At 41.8% G+C, this 11843-nt stretch overlaps 1 protein-coding gene across 1 annotated transcript in view; it reads left to right on the top strand.

Moving 5' to 3' along the window:
• Positions 1-265: 265 nt before the first annotated feature.
• The window catches only part of grin2aa (glutamate receptor, ionotropic, N-methyl D-aspartate 2A, a), a 154089-nt gene continuing 142511 nt past the window's right edge, over positions 266-11843 (top strand). The window contains exon 1 of the mRNA XM_039824234.1: positions 266-944. The gene's annotated coding sequence lies outside the window, so the exon portion shown is untranslated. The remainder of the gene's footprint in view (positions 945-11843) is intronic.

Below are 11843 nucleotides of genomic sequence, written 5' to 3'. Positions count from 1 at the left end.
ACTGTGTAGGTAATCGCAAAAGGCGTGAACGGAGGGAGACAGTTGTTGGCAAAGAGAGGGGTGTAGGCTGTTCTTGACCAAAATGAGATGTCTGATAGAGGAGGATAAAAACTGCTGTCTGAATCATTATCATTTGCGATTCATCCCAACTCTGCCTGTATCAGTCTCTCTCTGACTGAGCTACTCCCCGAAGGAGCTTTAGCGCAGAGGAAAGAGAGAGAGAGAGAGAGAGAGAGAGAGAGCGAGTGCGACAGACCGACGTCCGTCTATCTATCCAGCTGCCCCTGCCTCTGCAGAAGCACGCAGGCATACACATAGACAAAACGCGAAATCACACGCACGCGTGCGCATTCGGCACACGCGTACAAGCTCCCTCTCTCACACACACATAGGCTACACGTGCACGACGAGAGAGAGAGAGAGAGAGAGAGACTTTGGGAGCGGGTCCCATGCACGGTTTGCATGCTCCCGGATCTTCTACTGTAGTAGTCAACGTGCATGTGCGTCTATGTGTGCGTCCGGCGGCTGCTCACCTGCCTCTTCCTCTCCTCGCCCGGGACAGGAATAACGGGATACCGGGAGCTCTAAACACACGGAGGCAGGTTGAGCCCCCACAATGCGCGGGGCGAGCAGAGATTGCAGTGGAGAATCAGCGGTATAGGCGCACACACAATGAAGATTGGATTACAACAACAGTGATTTTATTCGCAGCTGCGTGCCCGCGAAGTACTAAAACAAGGGGATTTCATTCAGTTTTTTTTTTTGGACACGGTGGAAATAATTAATTGCCAGAGATTCCGTGATTTTTATTTATTTTTTCTTCTTGTGCAGTGTTTGTGAGTGTGATCCCATATCGCAGGCTGCATGGTTTCTCAGAGGAGAGAGGGGACTGTTGCAATGTCATCTCACATCACTATTTTGGAGCTCTGTGGAAGGGAGATGCTGTAAGTACTTGGTCGTGTCTGTTATTTCCCCCTGAATTCGGCTTGTGATGATCATGCACCGTCTCTGTCTCTCCAACACCCCCCCCCCCTTTCCTTGATCAGCGGGCGCCGTGCGGCTTTTGCCCACAGGCGTCCCTTATCCAAAGTGCGGCACCCACACCACGGAGAGCACAGCTTTCCTTAAAACACGACCAACTGGGATTTAAACGATGCGAGGCACGCAGTATGAGATGCCACCTGAGACAATTTAATGATCTTCTCTCAGCTCGTACGTCAAATGTTATAATTTCCTCATAATTCATAACGCTGGCGCAGTGATCGGAGCGCAGGCTGCTTCAAAGAGCATATCTTTATACATCATATCTCAGCCGGTCAAAATAAGCTGAACACATGTATCCGTTTACCATGAATTCCTGGACACCCATATAAACTGACAGTGAAATTCAAAGAAACGTTCATGCCTTTGGTACTTGGGCACATGCACCCAACACCCCCATGCAGTATAGCCAACAACCCGGTTTAGCTGCGAACCCGGTTTTACCTAAATAAGTGGAGTTTAACGCAGAGCCCACGTCACACAAAAACCGAAGGATGGCTGTGCTTTCTGGTGATTTTATCCAGAGGTTGGTTCACACAGTGCGGGGTTTTTTGGTCGCGCAGCCGGTTGGCACAACTTCCAGCTCTTCTCCATCCCATACCAGGACGAACAGTCCGCGTTAGATTAGGGAGATCGCTAACAACGCACCGCATGTTTTCTAAGTTATAATGGCATTATAGGATCAAACTCTTGCACAGGCCTCTGTGCCCTCCCGAAACGTGACAGAAAGGGATCACGGGCTTTGGTCTTTAAGATCAAATAAAAAAATCTTTCTATATGAGGAGCGTCTTGGCCAAGAGTGAAGGAGGCAGGCCAACGTTGTACCAGTAGGGGTCGCACTTGTATTGTGTTGGTCCCCATTGACCATAACGGGGAGATCCAAATGAATGTACATCTCTCCTACCCCTGTCCCCCTCTCCTGTTCTGTGGATCCAGTCACGTTGTTGAAGCGCAGTTTCAGAAAATCTCTCTCTCTCTCTCTCTCTCTCTCTCTCTCTCTGCAGCCCATGGAAGGACAATCCATATTTCTATGATAGCAAAACGAAATAATTAATTAACCCAATACCTCCCCACATGTAGATTGGGAGCTCTACTGCAACTGTAGACTTTATCCATTCTACCTTATAGTTTGCCTGCTTTTACTATTCAACAAGAGTGTTTGTGTGTGTGTGTGCTTGTATGCATTTAAGAAGTATTGTTGCATTCCTTCAGAGGGGTGGGAGAGGAGATGTAAATTGCCTTTTTCAGCTTTGCTGTCCTAGTTTTAGCTGGTGTATGTACTGTGAGAGCAAAGAGTCAAATTCCTTGTATGTGCCCAAACTTAGCCTACCTAGCCATCAAAGCTGATTCTGATATCTGCCCATTATACAACAGAAGAACAGGAAAAAAGGTGTAGAAAGAAGCAATGAGGAGATCAAATTGGAAGAGTGAGATTGTGTGTGTATGTGTGTGTGTGTGTGTGTGTGTGTGTGTGTGTGTGTGTGTGTGAGAGAGAGAGAGTGGTAGATGTGATTGCTTTTGAATACACCTTTATTTGCTTATAGATGAATACACTATGAACTTAGTTTTGAAGTTAGTCAGTCAGAGGATACTTCCTTTAAAAAGAAATGTAAAGGGTTAAAATCAGGTCACCATCAAGAACCGAACACATCGCGCTGGCGTGGTTCAAAGTCATCAGCATTGTAGCTCTGACTCTGGCCTTCAGAGACGATACTCCTTTCCTGTTGGGCAACACTGCAGTACTTTAGAAGCTCACTTTGTTGCCTGCTGCCACACAGCCAACAAATAACGTGTCAACCTACATCTAACCACCCTGGATGACGATATCTAATTTGTTTATTATTATAATCGTTCCTTTTTTCTTTGTCCACCATTTTCCTTTAAATATTTTGGGAAACATACACATACTTACGTGTCATGCCAGTCAAGCAAATTGAAATTCTGAAAGAGAGACAATGTTCAAACGTTGGCCTCCTGCATGCTAATGAAGCAGAAACTGACTGATGCAATTAGCACCCAAATAACTGAAAATAAACGAGCGATGAGACATACTGTAGCATCGAGTGTAATATTCCATTCGAGCAGGGAGGCATATGTGTGTGTAGTGGGCATCAGGTGCAGAGAGAGAGAGAGAGAGAGAGAGAGAGAGAGAGAGAGAGAGAGAGAGAGAGAGAGAGAGAGAGAGAGAGAGAGAGAGAGAGAGAGAGAGAGAGAGAGAGAGAGAGAGAGAGAGAGAGAGAGAGAGAGAGAGAGAGAGAGAGAGAGACTGTTCACACCCATTATATAAGAGAACTCTAGTGTTCTCATTTCTTACTTTGTCGATCTCACTATCTTTGTTTCTCTCTCTCTCTCTCTCACACACACACACACACACACACACACACAATAGGGAGCTAAAGAGGTATGTGCAGTGGGCAACATGTTGAAGCCTGAGTGGTAGCAGACGATTACTTCCACTGGGCTTCTCGTGGGTGCTCATGCACACGTCAGGGCACACAGAGCAGATGGCTGGGGCCCGGGAGAGAGGGAGAGAAATTGAATGAGGGAATGGCTGGGAGAAAAATGGATAGAGGAATGAGCTCACAAAGGAGAAGAATGTCAGAGGAGATGGGTCATAGTTCAGGTTACTTCAAGGGACACTCCAGCAAAGTTTGGGGAAGTCAGGATTAAATAGAAGCTGCAGAGGTTGAGATATCCTGACATTTAGTTCCTAGTATTGTTCAAGCTCCAAAAACACTGGGTCCATTACTTCCCATAATGAGTCTTGATAGCGTTTTCCGTTAGAAGTTCCTTGCCTGATATTTTTCAAATGCCACAATTCTGTGAAAAGTCTCTCAGCCCAAGCCAAATTGATGACGTCACTTGGTTTATTTTGGCAGACTTTGGAAAGCTCCATACACCTTTTTTTTTTGCTTTAAGTATGGAAAAATAATTGGAGCGACATCCTCTTTGCTTCAAAACTACATATCCCATAGGTCAACTGTCAGTCAGACACTGTGGCACTGTGATGTCATACCTGGGACATTAAGATGCCGATATTCTGTCGATGTCCCTTAGTTTCTGTTCCTCGTCTATCTGTGCTCAGGCTAAATATCAAATTCTGTGTTTATTTGGAACAAACCAAGATAAGTTGCTAGTGCTAGAAATAAAAAAATAAAAATTTGTGCAGCAGAGGATGTTCCCTGAAAAGATCAGTGTGACGCAGGTGTTGAGAATGGCCTGCCAAAGTGTAAAGTGAGTAATAACAAAAAAGAAAATAAGATATATTATTTAATAAAAGTATTTCTCAGTTTTAAATAGTATGTAACCACAAGAACAACTCAAAACTGTCTTCTATTCCTTACAAATAACATTTATAATCCTGCTGAACATTGTTGTCACTTTGTATGCAAAGGCCTGTAGACAGTTCCTAACTTCAACAGCACATTTGCATTCAGTTTCTGTTCCTTGGTGTCCGTTTTTTCAAATGGCAGAATCTCATTTGAGAGTTAAAATCTTGAAAGAGAAAGGATGGAAGGATACAGAACCTGGGGGATGAAATTAGCCGAGATAAATAGGAATAATAGAAGGAGAATGATGGCAGAGAGGGGACAGAAAAATAAATGAAGACCCAAAGTTGAATTATTTAGAATCTGAATTATTTCTGTTAATTAGTCTTTGTGTAACTTTGCAGACATGCAGTACAGCAATGAGACAGTGGAGAAGGGGCAGGAAAAGACTGATTAACATCCCGGGTTCCCCAGACACAGCTGGTTAAAGTTTACAAAGGTCAAAAGTCAGTAAACAAGGCTTATAATGAGCAGTAGTCAAATAAGCAATCATATCCAAAACTAAGTGAACACATTACATAACTATCAAAGTGGTTGACTAAATAGTTTGTCTACTGAATAATTATAATAAAAATAATAATAATAATAATAATAACGACTTGTATTTATATAGCACCTATCACGAAATCCCAGGACAGTTGTATGGCTAGATGACGGATGGGACTTTTTAACAAGTGATTCAAACAGCATGGGAAATAATGTGCTGCTACAGCAGCCTCCACTGTTCTGGAATGGGGTTGGCCCCCAAAAGGCCTACCACACTAAACCTAAATAAAAACAATTCCGTAATGGCATGCAACATGACAATGCACAGGGGCATTGCACACTGTTGCATAATATAATTGTACTCCGGAGCATTAAGATTTACCTTCACTTAAACTAAGGAGCCAAGTCCACAAACGTTTGCAGGCTGTTCTCATTCACCCTCCGTAGTTCGTTACCTAGGTAAATTAATGCACTATTTAATACATATACAGTCTATATCCACGACGTTCCACTTCCGGGATTGCTCCGTTGCCGCCAGAAATTCCGCCGGATTTCACTCTTTCTGCTTTCTTTGTGATGGAATTTTAAAGATTATTCTTTGGGCTTTTCCGCCTTTATTTTGACGGGACAGCTGGGTAAGAAAGGGGAGAGAGAGAGAAGGGGAAGACATGCAGGAAATCGTCACAGGTGAGATTCGCACCCTGGACCTCTATGTCTAGGCAGAAACCTCTAAGTATATGTGCGCCTGCTCTACCCACTGAGCCAACCCGGCCAAGTGATGGCATTCTAAACTCCGGTCGATTTGTGAGGACTATGGTTAACTGCTCCTCAGATCTCTGCAGGGTAAATCCAGACTGCTAGTTAGACTATCTGTCCAATAGGAGTTTTCTGTTGCACGACTAAAACAACTTTTGAACACACGTTCCACCAAAACAAGTTCCTTCCCGAGGCTATTTTGCAGCAGCACCCTGAATCCCAGAATGCTGACTGTCCTCCGCAGGGATAGCCTAAAAAAACAATGTGGCTTATATCAGAAGAAAAGGACAAAATACAGGATGCATTGTTAGATTATATTCTTCTTTTACGAGATCAAAATGATTTGCAGTTTGTGCATGACCAGTGGATGACTGTGAACTGCTTGCAGAGATCTGCCTCTAGTGAGGAGGTTCCATTTACTCATTTGATGATGTAATCTCGTTTAATCCTCTTCGGTATATTCACAGAAAAGTAGTGAATTGAAATGTTTTTTTGCTCAAGTTTTGAACATTCAGTTACAATTTCTTGCTTAAGTCAATGCAGTGAGGGAAAACGTGATTGAAGTTGGAGGAACTATAAAAGGATGAAAGCGGTATGACAGATCAGTGAATAGATGAATAGGCGATGAATGAATGTAGAGTAATCGAGGAGCCAATGTGGAATGGGGAAAAGAAATACAATATTAAGTGTTGTCTTCTACAAACCAGAAAGTATGTACACATACACATGCGTCCTCTGGGCCGTGGCATCTTAAAACATTTATCATCCTCTGTATCAACCATTCCAGCCCTGACTATGTAAATAAATCATATCCATAGAGTGTGTATAGTTTGCTAATCTAATTTTAATGCCATTTAGGAAAATAGAAGGAAGAACCAATGTGACCGCAGCACTAAATGCAATCATATTATTCATCATGTAAAGCTAATGCGGCTGAATTATTGATGCGTGTGAAACCTAGTTGTGTGTGGACCAGAAACGTGGGCTTTGTGGCGATGAAGCCATGTGGGCATTGTGGTAAGAGACATTTCAGTGCTAGTGTTTGTGTTTGTGTGTGTGTGTGTGTGTGTGTGTGTGTGTGTGTGGAATGTGTTTCAGATTTCCTGAAAAGGAACACACATGATAGAGAAGAAAAAAACCCACCTTTATCATATTTCACTTTGTTATTCACTGATCACTGAGAAAGCGATTATATTTTAGATTGTGTGTTTGTGTGTGTGTGTGTGTGTGTGTGTGTATGTGTGTTTGTACATGATAGCCAGTAATATGGATGTGCCTGCCAAACATCATTTACTGTTGAGATGCCAAGAAACGCCAGCCTTTGTGTGACGACAAACTGCCCCAATCCGATTTGGCTGGGGATTCTCTCTCTTTCTCTCTCTCTCTCTCTCTCTCTCTCTTCACTGTTTCTTCCTATTTTATCTTTCTCACTATATTTTTTTGTCTGCATTGCCTTTACTTTCTCTGCCTGTTTTTCTCCTCTTCTGACAATTTTCCTGCTATCCTTCTTGGCCTTAAATCCTCCAATGATGATGCAGTTAGGACAAGGAAAGATTTCCATACCACCCATTGGAACTGAAAGATAATCTTTGAACAATGAACTTGCATATTACTATAAATACCATAATACGCCAAATTGGTACCAGTGTGACCTTTTTTTATATTGCTGGTTTTGCCATGTACCAGTACTGAAGCTACCTATAGTGAAATATGTGGGTGTGTGTTTTCTCTAAATACGTTTTGAGGAGGATGCATGTCCTGAAATGGCCTAGTTGCATTGTATTATCCTCAGTTCATACATAGTATTCGTGAAAATAGAGGCAACACATAGATTTCCAATCCTGTATGTACAGTATGTGTACAGTACATATGGAAGCATTGATGTAACAGTATTGATGCAGTCTGGAGCTTATTCAGCTCCTTTGCTCAGACTGTGACTCTCCTGTGAGCTCCAGAAACTGCTGATGAAAAGCATTTTAATAGTTTGATGGTCCGACTGATACTGTGATATTAATAGTGAAATGTAATATTTCATATGATAATAGCAGCAGCAGGAGGACAGTCTAGTAATTATGAAGACGGCCCTTCAACTGGAAGGCTTGAGTTGAATGCCTCTTGACAGCAAGAGTCCTCCCCACTCAGGTGCTCTTGAGCAAGACCGGAAAGGGCAGCCCGCAACAGAAAATGTTAAAGATTGGAAATGTTTGGTGAAGCTGTTCATTGACCAATCGTACAAGTGGCTGTGGATATTTTGTGTCTCTCTGTGAACGCGAATGAATGTATGAAGCAAGATTTAAAGATCCATCGTTCCACTGAGAAATGCATATTCAATTCAATTCAATTTTATTTATATTATCAAATCATAAGAGAGTTATCTCGAGACACTTTACAGATAGAGTAGGTCTAGACCACACTCTATAATTCAGTCCTATAGAATAAAAGCTTTAGTTTATAACTTTTTTTATATTAATGACTGTCCGTTACATTCAAGCCATTGCCAAATGAGTTGAAACAAAGCTAATTAAGCCTATCAGTTCCACACAGCTCTCTCTGTATTTGTCAGTGTGGCTGTGTTCAGAAAATGGTGTCGTCCGGCAACTTTCGCACGGCAGAAACTCAAGCTACGATAATTACCTCTTCTGAAGAGTCCATGTTTTTTTTAATGCTCTGTGTCCTCCTTGGTTACAAGCAACTGTGGGGAGGTTGGGTGGGTGGTGGTGCATGATCACAAAAGGCTTGTATCATGTGGATGCGCCGACAGTTTGGCTGTCATAACTTAGAATTCCAAGCCTAGAAATCTAGACGCATCCTAGCGGCAGGGTCAGGCTAGCAACTCTCTGTTGGCTTGCGAGCTGGAAAAACCAAACTCTGTGTGGGCTTAAAAAAAAAAAGTTAAGATGAAGTCGGCACTGAAGTCATTCTTAAAAAAGGAAGAGTTTTGCCGACCGGATACGGCAAAAGTTTTAACCGTTTATCCCGCCCCTCGGAATGAGCCCTGCCAATGGTGAGTTCCCAGACCCAACATCTTGATGTGGGTCTGGCTTGTCAGACTATAGAATTCCTCATGGGGTCAGAAACTACGTACTATAGCTTTAAGTGATTTCACAAACTGTCAGGGCAAGCATTCATATAGTCCTACAGCTGTTGGCTGACGGAAGATGACTGCTTTTTGACGGAGACACTGAGAATCTATGAAGCCACTGGTGCTCAATCTAAAGTGAATGGACCTAGATTTGGATGATTCATCCTCAGGTATGCTCTAACAGTGTTCATGTTCAGTTGGGTAGGGAGGGACAAGAAGTCCTCTGGCTTGTTTAAAAAAACACAGGATGACACAGTGAGCCAACATGCATTATTCAGCTCAAAACAGGGCCTTCCGCTGGAGTCTCAATTTCATTACAGAATCACAAGGTATGACAAATCCTAGTCCACAGAAAATAATCTAAAGCCATCATCATACTTACAAATAGACAATGCAGCTGCGGTTTTTGGGGCAAGCAGGGTTGGACAGTAATGGGAAACTTTACTTTATCACATAACCAAAAAGGTATTCTGATAAGGATTCTTTAAAAAAACGTTGATGACAATTGAGAAACTCAGAAGCCACGTTAGACAGCAACTGTGTCTAACTACAGTATACAGAGTGCAAATCACCATCGTCTCACCAAAATGTACTATTTTAAAGTGTACATTTAAAGTAGATCCAGATCTGCATCATCACACATACCGGTATAGCAGTAATATATAGTGACTGGATACATATGATATAATAATGTCATTCAAGTGCACAAGTTCATGGGATAATAGCAGCAAGAAAAGCTAAAAAATTTCCTATCATGCAATAAAACAACGTTATAAAGAAGAAATGTCTTCACCTGAATCCAGATCTGCAATTACTTGTTCTATTGCCCTTGGCCAAACTGAGCCCTTTTTTGAGGTATCCTGTTAACTGAGAGACTAGTAGACAAAGAAGCAGGATTGAAAACATCGTGTCCTTAGTAACTATTGAATCTGTATGAGTCACTCTATTTTACTGGTTGCTTATGAGAAGACATTTCTGCAGTGTTGTTTTGTTGCTTATTTTAAAGTGATGGTTCGGAGTAATTTCACCCTAGGGTCCTTTGCACCACGACTTCGAGCCAAACACCCCCCCAGAAGCTTTTTTCACCTGGGTCGAACATATCAGCTGAATAGTGCAGGCGCTAATGGATCCAAGAGTGTATCTTGTACATTACCCCACTAATAATGCCCGGAATGATACCAAACTTCTACACTAGTACAAATAGGTTATGTACTCATAAATCGATGGATTGGAAAGTTTGTAAGTACACCAGGAGTTTATTTTAAATAACACTTGCCTGCTGGCTTCTGCTCTCTGCACTACTGCTACCGGCAGTAAGACCAGTGCTTAGGGACGTCTACAAATTACACCGAAAAGACATACAACAAAAATATTTATTAATTTAACTTATTTTTTAAAAGTGCTGTAGTACAACTAGCAGGAGACAAGTTATAATTCAGGTAAGTTTGGAGACACTACCTTATTTAATCATTAAATGAATACATATTTTTGTTGTATCTCTTTTCGTTGGTGAAATTACTCCGAACCATCACTTTAATGGGACGGAACAATTCAGATGAGACTAGTTTCTTATGATCTTTTGATCTCAGTGCCTAAATCCGTGCTAGTTTTATTAAATGACGGGTCCTGTGAATCCATCATGCACCAACAGGCTCTGTACGGATGCAAAAAACTCGTGGTCCTGTCAGTGAATCCATAAATCGTCAGCAGTGCATGGACACATAATGTGACCATATGTTTCATGCCCTTCTGATTTTGCTCACGCTCTACTGTTCAGCACACCTGCTCATATGTCTTACAGATGATGATAGACACACACACACACACACACACACACACACACACACACACACACACACACACACACACACACACACACACACACACACACACACACCCACACACACACACACACACACACACACACACACACACACACACACACACACACACACACACACACACACACACACACTTGCTAAGTGTTTTATGCTCTCTGAGCATTGGACACCCAAGGAGGTCCAGGATTAATTTGTATCTCTGTGGGGAGAGGAGTTGTGGTATAGATTGTAATTTGTGTGTGATGATGATGTTGGTTGGTGCAGAGTAATACATGAACACTCTCAAAGACACATACACAAACATTTATTTCAACTGAGGAAACCCCCATCCAACCCTCTGCCCCCCTGTCCGAGGCCTGGAGTGGCATCCCAAGCTATCAGTCTGTTTGTTTATTTTTAGCTGTGTACGTTGAATCTTCTATATAAGAGTCTAATAGATAGTAGTAGTACGTGGAAATGCTTAAACCAGCATCAGCATCATGGGGCAGGTGTAACTCACTTTATTAAACACAGTATGTGTATTTTTTCTTTTGCTATTTTCACTATTCACATCAGAGTTTCTTGATATGTATATGTCAATTATTACCACTCAGCTCCAGTAGTGTTGTGCTTGCACTGTGATGTCCTTTCTATTCATCCGCTTCAAATGTGATCAGCCAATTAAATGGCCATTATCAGTTGCTATCACTACCATAGATATGTGGTGGTATGGCCCTACTCTACCTCCTAGTTGGTTCAGTAGGCTGTTATCATCCATAGGTAAGCCTGATCACCCATCCATGTCAATATTTGATGCTCAGAGCAGCTGCTCGACCGCTGCACTGTAAGATGACATGGTAAGAGTGGAGTCCAGAATGGAGTGATAACATTCAAAATGGGTGTGGACCCATTTTTCATGAGCCACATATCTCCCAAACATTTTGACACTAAAATGGTACATTTCAGACAGCCAAATCAGGAGAAAATGAATTTTGTTTCGAGACCTGTTGTGGTCTCGGAAACAAACTCGCGAGTTCTGGCAACACAATAAGCTAACATTTACTAATGATTGCAAACTTCAATCTTAAGAAATGTAATTTTCGTAATGTTAAATATGACGTTTAGCTGTGTAAATATCTCATGTTAGCAAAATAAAGTAATAATAAATGATGTAAGTATAACCTTTCATCCATCCACACGACGTTCGCTATTAGTACTATAGTACTTTGAGTTATACTGTATTGCAAGAACCCTATTCCCCATATTATAATATATATATAATATAGACTTCAACTTTATAATATGAAACCCAAATTACCCACCGTTATA

The sequence above is a fragment of the Perca fluviatilis genome, chromosome 15 (assembly GCF_010015445.1).
Source record: "Perca fluviatilis chromosome 15, GENO_Pfluv_1.0, whole genome shotgun sequence".
Classification (NCBI taxonomy): Eukaryota; Metazoa; Chordata; class Actinopteri; order Perciformes; family Percidae; genus Perca; species Perca fluviatilis.
The sequence above is the reverse complement of the archived record's forward strand: the minus strand, read 5'-3'. Positions and strand labels throughout refer to the sequence as shown.